This window comes from Mytilus edulis, chromosome 5 (assembly GCF_963676685.1).
Source record: "Mytilus edulis chromosome 5, xbMytEdul2.2, whole genome shotgun sequence".
In the NCBI taxonomy this organism is placed as follows: domain Eukaryota; kingdom Metazoa; phylum Mollusca; class Bivalvia; order Mytilida; family Mytilidae; genus Mytilus; species Mytilus edulis.
This window is the reverse complement of record NC_092348.1, coordinates 52,800,346-52,816,845: the sequence shown is the minus strand read 5'-3', so window position 1 is coordinate 52,816,845 and position 16,500 is coordinate 52,800,346. Positions and strand designations below refer to the sequence as shown.

Below are 16,500 nucleotides of genomic sequence, written 5' to 3'. Positions count from 1 at the left end.
AACTGTAAACAGCAATAATGTTCAGCAAAGTAAGATCTACAAATAAGTCAGCATGATCAAAATTGTTAGAGGACCCCTTAAGGAGTTATTGCCCTTTATAGTCAATATTGAACAACTTTTCGTCATTTTTGTAACTTGTATAAAAATCTTTTCTAAAACGACTTGGCCAAATTTAACCAAACTTGGCCACAATCATAATACTAGGGTATCTATTTTTAAAAAAAGTGTCTAATGACCCCGCCTACCAACGAAGATGGCCGACATCAGTAAACACATTAACAGGTGAGCGACACAGGCTCTTGAGAGCCTCTAGTTTCATATAAAAAAAAAATCCCCCAAATTTCAATGATTGTAAACTTGATTTAAATATACCTATAGTTGCCTGACTTGAATGTCCAACCACAGAAAAGGTAACCTGTCTACTAAATTTAAAGTCATTAGAATTTAATATGAAAATATTCTACTGCATAGGGAGTTGTGAATAAATTCAATGGCAGCGTTTGTCTCAATAAGTATAAATTTTTCAATGAGAATGGCACTTATCCAATAATGTATGAATTTGGTACAGTAAATAAGTCCCCTAAAAACAAATGTCAGATAGACAACCAGTCTCTAACCAAAGTCTGTTCCTCAAATCACCATCCAAATCTGATGCGATGTTCTCAAATCAATGTCCAATATTTAACACTATATAATTGACGTCCAATGTAACGTAGTGAATCACTAAACTGACGTCCAATAGATCAGCTGACTTTCATCGGGATGCCTTATTTCTTATTTGTATTTCTGTAACTCTTACTTCATTTATCCCATTCATGACCTGTTCATTATTTTTATTTGATCAAAATGACGTTCGTTTAATCTCTGTTTTTCATTGATCAAAATTTGTTTATGAAGTCGGAATTTGTTTGCTTTCGGCAGAAATCCCTATTGTGACGTCATGAAAAAGGCAACAAAGCCTGATGATGTCACAAAGAAAAAACACATCTTTTATTGCAGGATGTTTGAAAAGAAGGATTAAGATTGTCTGCATATCGTCTAAAAAACAGCAGAGAATCAGATTCCACCATCGAATCTCGTGCAATGATATTTATACACTCTGGCCGGTTAAATTTGAAATATTTTGACAGTTAAATTTGAAATTTTTAACTGTCTCCAGTGGATAAATATCATATCCCACTCTAAACAGTGGTAGAGTCTACATTAATCTGTATCGTTATGTCTATTTGTGAATATGGAGTTATTATACGACTGCAAAAATTGAAATTATTTTGGTCGTATATTGGTATCACGTTGGCAACGTCTTCGTCATTTGGTTTTCGCACTATATCTTTAGTATAAGTAAATAGAAATCTATGAAATTTTGACACAAGGTTTGTGACCACAAAAGGAAGGTTTGGATTGATTTTGAGAGTTGAGGTCCTAACAGTTTAGGAATTAGGGGCCAAAAAAGGGCCTGAATAAGCATTATTCTTGGTTTTCGCACAATAACTTTAGTATAAGTAAATAGAAATCAATGAAATTTCAACACAAGGTTTATGACCACTAAAGGAAGGTTGGGATTGATTTTGGAAGTTGAGGTCCCAACAGTTTAGGAATAAGGGGGCCAAAAAGGGGCCCAAATAAGCATTATTCTTGGTTTTCGCACTATAACTTTAGTATAAGTAAATAGAAATCAATGAAATTTAAACACAAGGTTTATGACCACTAAAGGAAGGTTGGGATTGATTTTGGGAGTTGAGGTCCCAACGGTTTAGGAATTAGGGGCCAAAAAGGGGTCCAAATGAGCATTTTTCTTGGTTTTCGCACCATAACTTTAGTATAAGTAAATAGAAATCTATGAAATTTAAACACAAGGTTTATGACCATAAAAGGAAGGTTGGGATCGATTTAGGGAGTTTTGGTCCCCAAAGTTTAGGAATAAGGGGCCCAAAGGGTCCAAAATTAAATTTTGTTTGATTTCATCAAAAATTGAATAATTGGGGTTCTTTGATATGCCAAATAGAACTGTGTATGTAGACTCTTAATTTTTGGTCCCGTTTTCAAATTGATCTACATTAAGGTTCACAGGATCCAAAATTAAACTAAGTTTGATTTTAACAAAAATTGAATCCGTGGGGTTCTTTGATATGCTGAATCTAAACATGTACTTAGATTTTTGATTATTGGCCCAGTTTTCAAGTTGGTCCCAAATTAAACTTTGTTTAATTTCAACAAAAATTGAATTCTTGTGGTTCTTTGATATGCTGAATCTAAACATGTACTTAGATTTTTTATTATTGGCCCAGTTTTCAAGTTAGTCCAAATCGTGGTCCAAAATTAAACTTTGTTTGATATCAACTAAAATTGAATCCTTTGGGTTCTTTGATATGCTGAATCTAAACATGTATTTAGATTTTCGATTGTAGGCCCAGTTTTCAAGTTGGTCCAAATTGGGGTCCAAAATTAAACTTTGTTTGATTTCAACAAAAATTGTATTTTGGGGTTCTTTGATATATGCTTAATCTTTAGATTTTTGATGTTTGGGCCCGGTTATCAAATTCACTCAGGTTGAGGTCTAAAGGGTCCAAAATTGAACTTTATTTGATTTCATCAAAAATTGAATTCTTGGGGTTCTTTGATATGCTGAATCTAACCATGTATTTTGATTTTGGATATTGGACCATAATAGGTAATGTCCAATTTAAAATTTAAAGTTTTTAATTTTAAGTTCTGAGACCACATTCATTATGTGTCAGAAACCTTTGTCAACTATTTAATCACAATCCAAATTCAGAGCTGTATCAAGCTTGAATGTTGTGTCAATACTTGCCCCAATGTTCAGGGTTCGAACTCTGCGGTTGTATAAAGCTGCGCCCTGCGGAGCATCTGGTTTTCCTTTTGTTTTCATATAAATGATAGGTAAGTTTACATTATCAGACAATAAAAAACAACAATCCAAGAAACAAAGATAATCAAACGATATTGAGGGCAGTATGCAGCCTAAAAAAATAGAAAGAATAACGTACAGACAATGGTTGAAAAGTATTATGATAGGGACTTATATTTAGAGTTTACTCTTTAATAAAGTCTATAAAACAGACGGTGATTTGAAAACAACAACAAAAAAAGACGTTGGTTAGAATTTAAAGTCATAAAATTGGCCGTTGATTTGGAATTATATTTCATTATGACATCAGAATTGGTGGTCGATTAGAGGAATGAACGTCCTTTTGTTTTAGGTCCTCTCAGTTAGTTCGTCAGTTTGTCCCACTTCATGTTAATGATTTGGTCATGGTAGTTTTTGATGAAGTTGAAGTCCAATCAGCTTTAAAATTAGTACACATGTTCCCAATGATATGATCTTGCTAATTTTAATGCAAAATTAGAGTCATAACATTTTTCATATCAGATGTATTATCAGCACTCGACGCACCCGTAAAGTGGAAAGAGATAAATATAAGTTGCAAAAATTGTTTCACAATCCACTATAAATAAATATGTTTAAACTAAAACTAATCTTTTAAAAACTGAGGTTGTGAGTTCAAATCAAACATGCAGCAAGTACTTTTGACATTTAATCTTAATTGAGTACCATTTTCAATATTCCTACAAAAGATTGTGGTTTTCTCTTTGCCTTCCAGCTTCCTCCTCCAATAAAAACTTGACTGACATGAAATAGCACCATGGTGCTGAAAGTGGTGTTAAACACCAATAAATGCATGAAAAAGAGATGAGCATCATAACTCTGTTTCTTTTCATTTTCATCAGTAAGTAATTATATGCCTCATCATTTTTCAAGAGCACTTGTAACTGTTGACTGTTCCTCAACCACCTAGGAACTAGGTTCAAAATAAAGATTTCTCTAATTGAGATCAAAATCTATTCATCAAATGCATTTCAAAGTCAAAAAATAAAAACACACAAACATACCTGTCCTTAGTCAGGAATCTAATATATATAAGAAGATGTGGTGTGAGTGCCAATGAGACAACTCTCCATCCAAATAACAATCTAAAAAAAGTAAACCATTATAGGTCAATGTACGGCCTTCAACACGGAACCTTGGCTCACACCAAACAACAAGCTATAAAGGGCCCCAAATTTAATCGTGTTAAACCATTCAAACGGGAAAACCAACGGTCTAATGATGTCCAGAAGTTGTTGTTTGTCAATATGGTTCATAAGTGTTTCTCGTCTTTAAAATAGATTAGACTGTTGCTTTTCTTGTTTGTATGGTTCTACACAGGTCATTTTAGGGGCCCATTATAGCTTGCTGTTCGGTGTGAGCCAAGGCTCTGTGTTGAAGACTGTTATAACTTTGACCTATCATAGTTTACTTTTACCAATTGTGACTTGGATGAGAGATTAATTGTCTCATTGGCACTCATACCACAGCTTATTATATTTATTTACATATGACCCAACATGACATGTCTGAGTGCTTTCATTTTTCCTGACATTTGTTACAACCTGACAGACATGTTTCAACAAATTGCCCTATTTAAAGAGGTAAAAACTGTAAACTGCCCTGTAAAGTACCCCAGTTATAACATTATCTTTTTCACCTTAATATTTATTTGATTTGACCAAGTTAAATGCAAATGAGACCTGGTAAAGTATAATTGAATTGACAAGAAATGTGAGATATTTTTAAATGTTGTTTTATTTTCAGACGCAGTCAAGCTGAACAAAACAGTTGATGAAAATAATTATACTTCATGAAGTTATGTCAAATAAGGTAACTATACAATTATAATTGATATGTAAAGTTTTTGCATATATGTATTAAAACCAATACTATTTACCTCTTATTCTAATATGGCTCCAACATTTATATAAAATATGACATAATAAATGATTCATAGTCCCATCAAAAATAACTTTTCTTCTACACATTATTATAAATACCAGTTTCCTTGAATATGGCATTACCTAACTAGTGTGTGTTATCTCCAGATTTCTAGTTGCCATTGCAAGTGCCTTAGTACAGGACTGTTTACCCATTCTGACACAGTACCATTCCTCTAACTATAACAACACTGCTTTTGAAACAACCACAAAGGAAATCTGATAACAACAATTCAGGAGATAGTAGAATGATGATGTAAACAGTACTTACTGTACTTTAAATATGCAAAATAGTAAGAAATGATGTGTTTATGAGGTATTTGTTAGGGGCTGAGTAATTGAGGGCCTGTTTTATTAAAATCACTGCAATAACCATGATAGTTTTAGTCCAAGACTTAGTGTGGTCAACTGTAAAATCGCAGGTGAGGTACCTGTTTTCAGAGAGAACAAAATGTCTTGTACTTGAAACTTACTAGCTGACATTAGACAATCTAAGACTTTAGTCTAAATGTAATAGTTTTAAAAACATTTGAGTTTTCGACCCTTTACACATGTATTCCCCATTTTCAAACTTAGACAAATTGAAAGGAATTGTAGTGCTTTGTTTGACCTTTCATTGGTTTTCCAAGAAGGTTTTTAAGTTCGGAATTGATAAATAAGAATATAGCTTAGGGTTTTGAACTATTTTCAAACTGACTAGAATTGTCAGCTATCCTATCAAATGTCGTGGTTTTCTCCACCTTTAAAAACTGGCTGCCATGAAATAGCCTAAATGCAGTGCTTAAAAGTGGCGTTAAAACACTAAAAATCAAATCAAACTGGCTACAAAAACGAATAATCATGATTCATTTCATTAAACTTCTTTACATCAAAGACTGTTTTCACAGTTATATTTTGACTTCATCCAGGAAGTTACCTCTTATTCCCAAAATAGCACCACAGAAAGAAATTAATATACAGGAGGGTAGCTTCCTATTTATCATGTTGTAATGTTGTCTATAAGAAGGGACTGAGGGATAGGAGAGAGAAATTATTTCTTTAACAAGAAAATTAGAATGAAATTCAAAACAGTGTGGCTGTGGCCATTGGTTGACACATTAAATTCATCCATTGACTGGGACAATTTAGTGAACGTTTGTATGTAACAACTACTGCTCACTATGTACTTTTTAAAGACACCTAAACTATGGGGTCACCAAAGGTTCTCAACACCTTAATAAAGTAATTCGAAAAACTAATCAGAAATAACACGATGTTTTGATTTATATCAATTATATAAATCAAAACATAAAGGTTATTCCTGATTAATTTTTTTAATTATTTTATAATTAAAGGCGTTAAGAAACCTTTGGTGACCTCACAGTTTAAATGTCTATCGTAGGTACGTCGTGAACAGTGGTCGTTACAGACAAACGTTCACATAAATTGTCCCAGTCAATGGATGAATTAAATGTGTCAATCAATGGCCACAGCCACACTGTTTTGAATTTCATTCTATGCCGAGCATAAAACATCAGTTTCATTAAGAATCCATGTCAATTTATCTACATCAAACATGCATTTAGGTTCACGATTGCATTTCTTTTTTTAAAGAAAGCAACTTTTTATGCATATTTTGGACAGTCTTAGAGACATTGTCAATTAACAAAATGGATATGCCATACCAAGACAAATTTGTTTTAACTAACCTGACTTTTTTGACCATTTTGAGAGGTTAAGGCATATAATTCTGGGAGAAAGCATTAAAGTCATATGAAACGAGTGAGTGGTGAAAAATAATGTTTATCCAAATCTTGAACCAATGCATGTATATACCATAAACTTAGTCCTCTGTGCACGAATTTCTCATTTTTAACGCATATATATAGTTTAATCGTCAATTTTTATGCCCCACCTACGATAGTAGAGGGGCATTATGTTTTCTGGTCTGTGCGTCCGTCCGTCTGTTCGTTCGTTCGTCCGTTCGTCCGTCTGTCCCGCTTCAGGTTAAAGTTTTTGGTCAAGGTAGTTTTTGATGAAGTTGAAGTCCAATCAACTTGAAACTTAGTACACATGTTCCTTATGATATGATCTTTCTAATTTCAAAGCCAAATTAAACTTTTGACCCCAATTTCACGGTCCACTGAACATAGAAAATGAAAGTGCATGTTTCAGGTTAAAGTTTTTGGTCAAGGTAGTTTTTGATGAAGTTGAAGTCCAATCAACTTGAAACTTAGTACACATGTTCCCTATGATATTATCTTTCTAATTTTAATGCCTAATTATATTTTTTATCCAATTTCACGGTCCATTGAACATGGAAAATGATAGTGGGAGTGGGGCATCCGTGTACTTTGGACACATTCTAGTTTTTCTCTCTGTTTGTTATGATTTAACAAATATGGCTACTCATTAAATGCAGCGTTTTGAAGCCGAAGTTTACCGATTGTCACCTTATAGTAAACAAATAACAAAAAGCATGCTTATTGAGCACGTGTTTAACATGAACAATCAGATAATTGTTTATTTTAATGACAGATCCATGCGTATTGCGACCACCGGATTTTTACGAGGAGGGTTACGCTCAGGTCACTATGCATACGGAAAATATGTCGGAGAATTGCTTGCTGGAAGCAAGCAATTTAAAATAAATAAACTTCTTCTAAATGTGAACAAATTAAAGAATTTTCCTAAAAAAAAAGTATATGTACATAAGTTGTATAATGAAAACTATCCATTTAGTTATAAAAAACATATGCATAACTTTTTATTAATTTGAGGTTTCTTATGACTTTAAAACATGGAGATTTTAGAATAATAAATCATAAATGTGATTGTAGACATTTGCAAGTTTAATGAAGCATTTATTCAGGTAGCCCTAGATCTTCTTTTTATTTCTTTATGTCCCATGGCGGTCAAAAGAAATACAAGTTTTATTCTCCAATTTCATATTTTAATAGGACAATTGGTAAGGCTTTAACTTTGCACCCATTGAATAAATTAAAGCACTTCTCTATCAAGATTTTAATTGGTTTTGTTGGTTCAATTTGTTTATATTGTTGTGATGATACATTTTTGTCAGGGGTCTTTGTTACTCTAATAAGGGACATCCTGCTGATGCTGATTGCTTTTTATGATTAATGCCAAGGCTCTATTTTAATTTACATATGCTAATTAAATAATCAAAATTAAAGTTGTTTTAATTTACATCTGACAAAATTAAATTCATAAAAACTATATATATCATTCAAATTTTTTTATCGTACATCGCAATTGTTTTTTCAATGGAAAATTTTTATTTTATAGGGAACTTTCTTTAGCTGTTATTTGTTGAGTCTTTTTAAGGTTATGTTTCAAGGTCAAATGCATAATGGACATTATGGTTAATACGGTTGTTTTATCGTTCCATTTAAAGTTATCTATGTATAAAAATAGGGAAAACAAGATTTTTTTTCTTAACATAAATAATCATGTATTCATCATTGAGACAGTAACCCAACAACAAAGATAACTGCAAAGAGGTCATCATGCAATCTTCAACAATAGGCATTTGTCTATATAAAATGTCCATCTTCCAATTGTTAGAAACTAAAAATGTTGTGAATAAATTGAATAGAAATTATCAAGCATCATATTCAGCACCAAATCCTCGAAATAAACTGAAAAAGATATATATGATTAATCTTTCTTCTTTCTTTTGGTACCTCATTTCTAAAATATAAAGAAAGATGAAATGAACTACATCAGTTTAAAGTTGTCTGATTGGGAGTGACAAAATCTTTGTATTGTGCTACCTTAAGACTAGCACTGACAAGGTTTAAGATTGAAACAGACACATAATTTTTTCTCAATTTTCTAAACTACCTTAATTTAAATGAATGGTTTTATATTAGGTAATGAACATGTTCAATTTGTTGTGCATTCCAACAAGGATGGTACCATTTTATCCTATGATTTGTTACTTTGGACCTGATTACTTACTTTTGGTTTTAAATTTTGTGTTGTTTACACCTAAAAATTTTCATTAAATTAGAGATAATTGAACAATTTTATATTTGTTATGTGAAAAACATGCAGAAAAAATTAAAATGTCTGCCAAATTGGCTACTATATCCTGTTTCAAATTGAGGTCAGCGATTGTCAGGTCCTGATTATCAGTTTTTAAAACATTTGACTTTTAATGGCATTTATTATTCCCAAATTTCAAGTTGTTAATGAGGTTTAAATGATTATTTCAAACTCATTATGGCTGACGTGATTAGCATGATGATTGTAATTTAAAAGACGGTTTCCGGACCCACTGTTAATGGATACCATAATGAATGTTCATTAAAATAAACCAAATTGTATCAGTAACCGGATCACATGAATTAAACATCATTGTTATTATGAATTGGGCTTGTTATTTTTCAATTTTTTGTACCAGATTATTTCTTTCTGATTCCTGATTTTATTAAAATTATAAAGTTGTTCCAATTGTCATCTGATTTGTTAATATATGTTGTTGAAATTTGTATTTCTTCCTGTAAGTAACTATTTAAGTTTGAAAAGTAATAGTTTGCTATTCTAATTTTTTATATTTTTTTAAGTATATTTTCCTGAAAATTTGAATTTTTTAGAAGATGTTTGATTTACTACTAAAATGCTGTATTCCCCACCCTTATATGAACGGGTGAGCATTATATCTTTTAGTCTGTGTATCTGTCATTCAGATATTATGTTACAGCTGAGTACAATAATTGTGCTCAAAAGTGAATGACCTTCAGCCCCAGACTTTTTTCAACAGATATCACATCGGATATCTTGATTACATCTGATATCTTGATCCCTAATCAAAGGAGGGAACCACAACCTGAGGAGCAATCAATGAAAAGTTTGTAACAGTGGGCAAGTAATATCAGGATTTGATTCCCACAGATTATAATTCTTCCATTGGAATGAGATCCAGATTGAGATTTTTGATTGCTCCTTGAATTTGAATTCATCTGTGGTTTAAGATTGTGGTACCTGGTGTGTTACTGTATCCTGCTTCCCTACCACTATTTTTCTCATACTTTGGTATATGGAACAGATATCAGATTTGTTGTAGCCCTGAATTTGCTGTAAGTATTATTACCACTTGACTATGCACCTATCATTACAGTACTAGACTTGTCCATTGTTGAAAACTGTATATTGCCCTCTTGATGTCATATTGGTTATTTGTGTTGTTTGGTTTCTTGTTTCATTGAAGTATACCTCACAAGTCTATTCATCCATAGCAATTGATCAATATAAGTTATATGTGACATATAAAGTCAGTCTTGATATGGTTGTAATTTCAACAAGAACTTTTGTTAAAAGTTGAATCAAGATTTACATTATCTTCCTTGTGATAATAACCTTAATCTATGTGAAATTGAATTCCTAGAAAGTAAATATGTCCTATATGAAACTACTCAAATGTACTATCTCAAGTATTAAGTACCTAATTTGGAATTTCCATAAATTTATCATTTTTCTACCACCAGATTGTGAAACTTCTATGATAATTTATTATTTTGATATAAAGTATCAGTATTATTTAAACAGGCACAATTGTCATAACATGAAATGCATGATTTCTAGGAAGAAAATATTATTTTCAATACTGTTTTCTTCTTTGCATAATTATGAAAGAGGAAGATTTAAACCGGTTTGAAACAAGACCCTATTAATACTATTCAGCTAAAAGGCTTATTAGGTTTTAATAATCATGCGAAAGCTTCCTTGATTGAATTGAAAAAATGTCAATGGTTTATACTGATAAAATCTTCTGGTACCTGTCACAAAAGTGAAACTTGAAATTTCTTCAAAATATCATAAATGATGAAACAATTCTTCATTAAGAATGGAAATACAACTTAGAAAGTTTTAGAGTTATGCCCCTTTACATATAGGAAAAAATCTCGAAACACCATTCTTAGAGTTATGCCCATTTACAAATGGAAAAATTGCTGAAATTTTCAATTCTGTTCTCTACCTTTAGTTTGCCTCAACCAAATGTTATGAAACTCATACATTATGCTTTAATATACCACAAAACACAGATCAATTTTCAAAAACAAATCAAGAATACGAAAAATTTTGTTAACGCTTAAGGAAGAATATATGTAGAACGTTTAGAAATAAAAGCAGAGAAATATCAAATATAATCTATTAGAAAAACGAAATTATTACAGTAGAGTGTCAAAAATATAGGAGTTTACCTTAAACTTTAAAATGCTTTAAAAATAGTAATATAAGATCATGCAAGTTTATTACTGCCACAAAATGATGTGTTTCATCTCAAACAAAAATTATTAAAAATTATCCTTATTAGAATGCAATTAGAAGAAATCTACAAATAAGCAAGCAATGTTAGCTGATTGCTATAAAGAAGGGGGAAAAAATGTAAAAATAGCACATTTTTTACCAGGTCAGCGATTTAGGGTCTTGGGAGCCTCTTGTTCTTTTCCATGCAAAGTGAGAATTTTATTAGGGCTTATATTAGAGGACAGACAAATATCAATGCCCATAACATTGATACTTATTAAATTTATTGTTAATTTGTCTACTTTTAAAATCCCTACATTTGTTTGTTATCGAAGATATAAACCCCTCATTACATCGAAATGAACAATTTAATTTCACTGATAAGTTTATTTACTTTTCTTTCATTATGCATTACACCTTGTCACTATAAATTTTAAAAATCTTCATCATGGCATTAGTACTTAAATTAACAGGGTCATACATATTGGAAATACTGAATTTTTATTTTGAATTTATGCGAAGAATATTGAAACTATGTGATCATGTTAAAACTTAAAATTCGATTGAAACTCCATCATGAAAATCTGAAAGGCCTTTTTTGGTTTTCATGCTCTCAAATAATTTATATTTCTAGTATTCCTAACTTTCTGTCACAAGCTTACCAGATAATGAAACATGTGTTGTGCACATGGAAATCATATCAATTGTATTCAAAACAGTCAAACCTGCATCTAATGGTTACCCTTTCAACAAGATGAAACTGATATTATAAGAGAGGTGACTATTGAAAATAGGTTAAAAAAAAAGGTATTAAAAAATATATCAAAGCGGTACTAGAAAACCTGAAAAGACTGGTTTTCTATAAATTTTACAAAATATGACTTGACTCTTTGGTAATGAAACTAATGCTTATCTATAAAACTATGTATTTTATATTTGGAGTAAATGGAATGGGTCTGTGATTGGGTTGCCAGATGGCAGATGACGTAACTAACCCTACCATGCTGAAAAGTGACGTTTCTGGTCTATTTTTGTATTTTTCAATTCAACCTTTACCTGGAACATTGACAAAACTTGTTATGGTATGATTGCCAATTAGAAAACTACAGGTCACCGTACAGCCTTCAACAATGTGCAAAACCTATATTGCATAGCTATCTATAAAAGACCTGGCAATGATCATAGCAGCTTTATGTCACCATGCTGCTTTCTTATTAAACATTTCTGACAAAACAAACATACCCGGTATAGTTTTTACAGATGAGAATTTATGTGGTCACATAATACCCTTTTGTGTTTCTGAACTATCTATTCTATAGAAGAATTTAGAATAACAGCACATACTTATGGCTTATATCATTTGTAGTAGCCACCAAATTACTGCTACCCCCCAAATCTTCAGACACTAAAACATTTACAGCCACAAAAATAAATAAAATGACATTGGATCTGATGTAAACAAGATTTATATTGTGTAACACTTTTCCTTTTATAAGAGGTTTATTTTTGCTGTACAATTCACAGTTTCATAGACTGGCTAAGAAATTTCTCAGCATCTCACCTCAAGGGAGATAACTCTTAATGTATAAAGAATAGTAATATAATGACACTATGTAGCTGTGGTAATAGCTTCTCTTTGCTACTGTTAATTACAAATTAATTATTGACCAGCTGAGCCAATCATTATCTTCATTAAAGGCTGTTAAACTGTGAAAATTCGTTACCATGGTAATTGCTGTTAAGATAATGGCCACTTTCATCAATGGTAATTATTTTTTGTAGAAACCATTGTATTGTTACAGCAATTATTTGATTTTTTTCTCATGGACAAAGAAAATTATTTGACTGTATAAATATGACATCTGGATGTTGCAAAGAGGGCTTATCTTAGGTGATATTTAGTGTGGACTTCAATAATGTTGGATATTCTACATAAAAATTGGAAGAAGTTGGAAAAAGCCTCTTTTCCAAAACTTTTCCTCAACTAACTGAAAGCATTTCTTAATGTGTTTATAATCAATTAAAAGATTTAGCTTATTGAAAGATAAAAATATAGGTTAGAAAATAACATTTTGAAAAATTCAACTATGGAAAACTGAATTGTGTCATCCAGGATTTTTGTTGAGGGAGAAAGATTATAAATGAATATTTTTTTCTAGATATGTTAAGTCCCCTTCCTTCCTCTGGAATCTTTGACTGAACTTTGTCCCATATAATATGATCACAAAAATATGATTTCCTTAGAAAAGTCAAAAACAGTGTTTACAGAAAATTAGTTTTAATGATGGGTAGTATAAATCATTCTAGTAGAAACATTACGAAATATAAGTATAAAAACTATACACATTGCATAAGATTACAAATATCTCATTCCCTTGATGGAGGTATTAAAAAGTTTTACTTTGTTTTAATGATTTTCAAGAGATGTCTTGAATGGTCAATTATGTCTTTATGGAAAATTTGTCTATATCAAGATGTGAAATCTGTGCTTCATGACTTGTACCAATCCAATAAGTATGGATTGGAGATTAGTAAATGCTAGACGTCCCTTGAGGAACCAAATAATCACAATTTTGTGATCTTATTGTACACAGGAACAATCTAATTCACGGAGAGGTTACAGTGAAAATAACATTTCTGTCTAAATATTTTACTTATTTTCTTATTTCATTTGCATGTCAAAGAGATATTTGGCAGAATTTCATTGTAATAATGTGTCTAGAAAGGGACACACAATTACATGGGTAGAGTAATGAAATTTAAAAATATTGAGAAAGTTAATTGTCTTTCTCCTTACACCGATGTTGGTGTCAATTTTTTTTTCCTTGACGTCCACAATTTGTACTAATAGGTTTTTTGTTCAGTTTTTTATATTCCTTCATGGATAAGACCATTCTAATGAATATGTAATTGCTGATTTGTTCTCATTGTAATGGTACCATGAGGTTTGAAAAGATGTGTAAATGATAACTACCATGAACGTCAACTGCCCATTTTTATATTTTGCTAATAACTAAATTTGGCTCCATTAAAGGAGTATGGAAAGGTATTAGAAAACTTACCAATATATCATACCATAATCATTTAAAACAATGTACATCTTTTGTAGTTGTTATCTTATGGTTTCTGGTACTTAAAAGGCACTTTTTCAAGTTCACATGCAAATTCTTACAAGCACTACTGCAGAAGAAAAAAAAGTTTGTTCTTTTTTAAATTATAAAAGTATTAACTCTTTTGAAATTAACTGCATGCAGTTTTTGATTTAATTCTATCTATCAAAATGAATTGTCTCAGGTTATCTGACCTTTCACCACCCTCATTCTGTATTCTCTATATTAAAGGCATAAAACACATAGAAAAACAAAAATATCAGACATTCTCATAGTTTTAACAATCTGTAAAGACTTAAAGATGCATGCAAGTCTTTTATTATCTATAAATCTTTTCTTATGAAATCAACAAGTTCATCACTAATTGTTTATGAAATATGGAATATTTCTCTCAACAGGTATAAATAAGATTGATAAAAGTCAAAAACCTTCCAATGAATTGATAAAAAAGAAGGGCTGACTACTGGTTGGTCAAGTGAAATTATTAAATGGTGTGTTATCTGAGCTTCCAGATTTATAATTAATCATTTCATTAATGATTGTATGGTTTACACTGTACATTGCCATTCATACCCACATGGCTACTGTTCACCTGAAGACCCCACCCGAATACTGATGTAGAGACAGAACCTAATGTGAAGCCACTGAAGCAGAACTGTAAAACTGTTTAAAATTGATTTTGTGTTCAATTGACTTTGAAATTGAGATAACAAGTTTGGAGGTTTTATTTGGGTCACATTCATATCACAGGTAAGACACATTTTTTGTTGATGAAAACATCAATCTTCTTCTTTCACAAACACCCCCCTCTTTTTTTGTCCCTCCTTTCCCTCAACTGTCACTATTTTAAGGTAAATACTACTTAAATAAGTCTTTGTTGTCTGTGTCATTTGGAGTGACTGACCAGTACCACTGACCACTGGATAATGCTTGAAGAAAAGATGATGCATTAAACCGCTTAACTCTGCAGGTCAGCCAAACTATTAAAATGGCTGGACACAAAGCAGAAGGTAAAAATCCTTTGTTTTCTACCTGTTGACCACAGGTTTGGCCAAAGGCAATGTTATCTTCTTTGCAAGTCTTTGTAAACTTTTAGCCTATTTAATGTGTCTTTGTCAATAAAAGTGACACCAATAATTATATATCATTGTTGAGGCACATGTGGTTTAAGTATTTTATGATTTTTGTCTGAAGTATTAATTAAATTCGGTATTAAATTTGTGGACTTTTTTTTCTCTCAGAACACTTTAATTAAAAATATTTAAAACAATTTATAACCCTTTATAAAATTGTACAAAAGCTTATCTTGAACAAAATCAATATTTGTGCTTTATAAGGATTATATAAATGTAGAGATAAACAATTAGTGTGGCCTCCTATAGATAATTAACAGTTTTATGGAAAGGTTTTCACAAGCTTACTAGCAGACCAAGCAGAAAGATCAACCACGATTATATTCCCATTAACACTGATAATATACAAAGATACAGGCTCCCAGGTAAATTTTCTTCTATTTTTCTAATTTATGTACTTTTGTAAAATTTTCTTCCACATTTAGATATATTAATAAGATTTCAGTTATTAAAGTAAATAAATTTGTTAGTTGACGATGTCTATTACAGGTAATGCAATATTTATTAGGTAATACATCTAGAATATTTTTTTTTAAATATTTATCAACACTCTTTTAAAGTATCAATACTTTTTGATTTTTTTAAATTTTGTTTAAATTAGTTATTGAATCTGTTAAGCTAATTTCTATCATTTATTTTAGTCTAATTATTGAATTTATTTACCAAGGATAGTCTTGTAAATAGTCTTCAGATATATGTAAAAACAATTGGTTTTAAAACTACAGATTATTGAAATTTGTTCTGAATAAAATTGAGAATGGAAATGGGGAATGTTTAAGTAAAACCTGATACTCTTAATTTCCAAATAAAATAAAAATTGTCAATGAGACGTCTATCTACTAAAGATCAAATGATGAAGATGATAACATGTTTCAATTGCACTGACATTGCTAGTGCCTGTATATAATACTTACTGTCTTTTTAACTAGATGTTTTTGTCTTGAATGAGAGTGACCTGGCTTTAAAAAACTATTTTTTAATGCTTAAGGTAAGGTTTGCATGAAACCTGGATTTTTTTCTTAGTGATATTGTACCAATATGATACATCATTTTGTTCAGGGAGGAGTACCCAATCATTTAATGAAAAAAAATCGAACATCGCCCGTTCCGTTTTTTCAGGTGAAAGGCTCAAAATTCCGATTTTTGACGATTTTTAGGGAAAATTGTATTTGAAT

General features: G+C 31.1%; 1 protein-coding gene across 3 annotated transcripts in view; it reads left to right on the top strand.

Moving 5' to 3' along the window:
- The window catches only part of LOC139523920 (zinc finger homeobox protein 4-like), a 190,154-nt gene that overhangs the window by 71,685 nt on the left and 101,969 nt on the right, over positions 1–16,500 (top strand). For 2 of the 3 annotated variants that reach the window (XM_071318317.1, XM_071318318.1), the window contains one exon: positions 4,655–4,720. The gene's annotated coding sequence lies outside the window, so the exon portion shown is untranslated. Of the gene's footprint in view, positions 1–4,654; positions 4,721–14,590; positions 14,943–16,500 lie in introns of those variants that run through there. The other variant, XM_071318319.1, reaches the window with a different exon arrangement.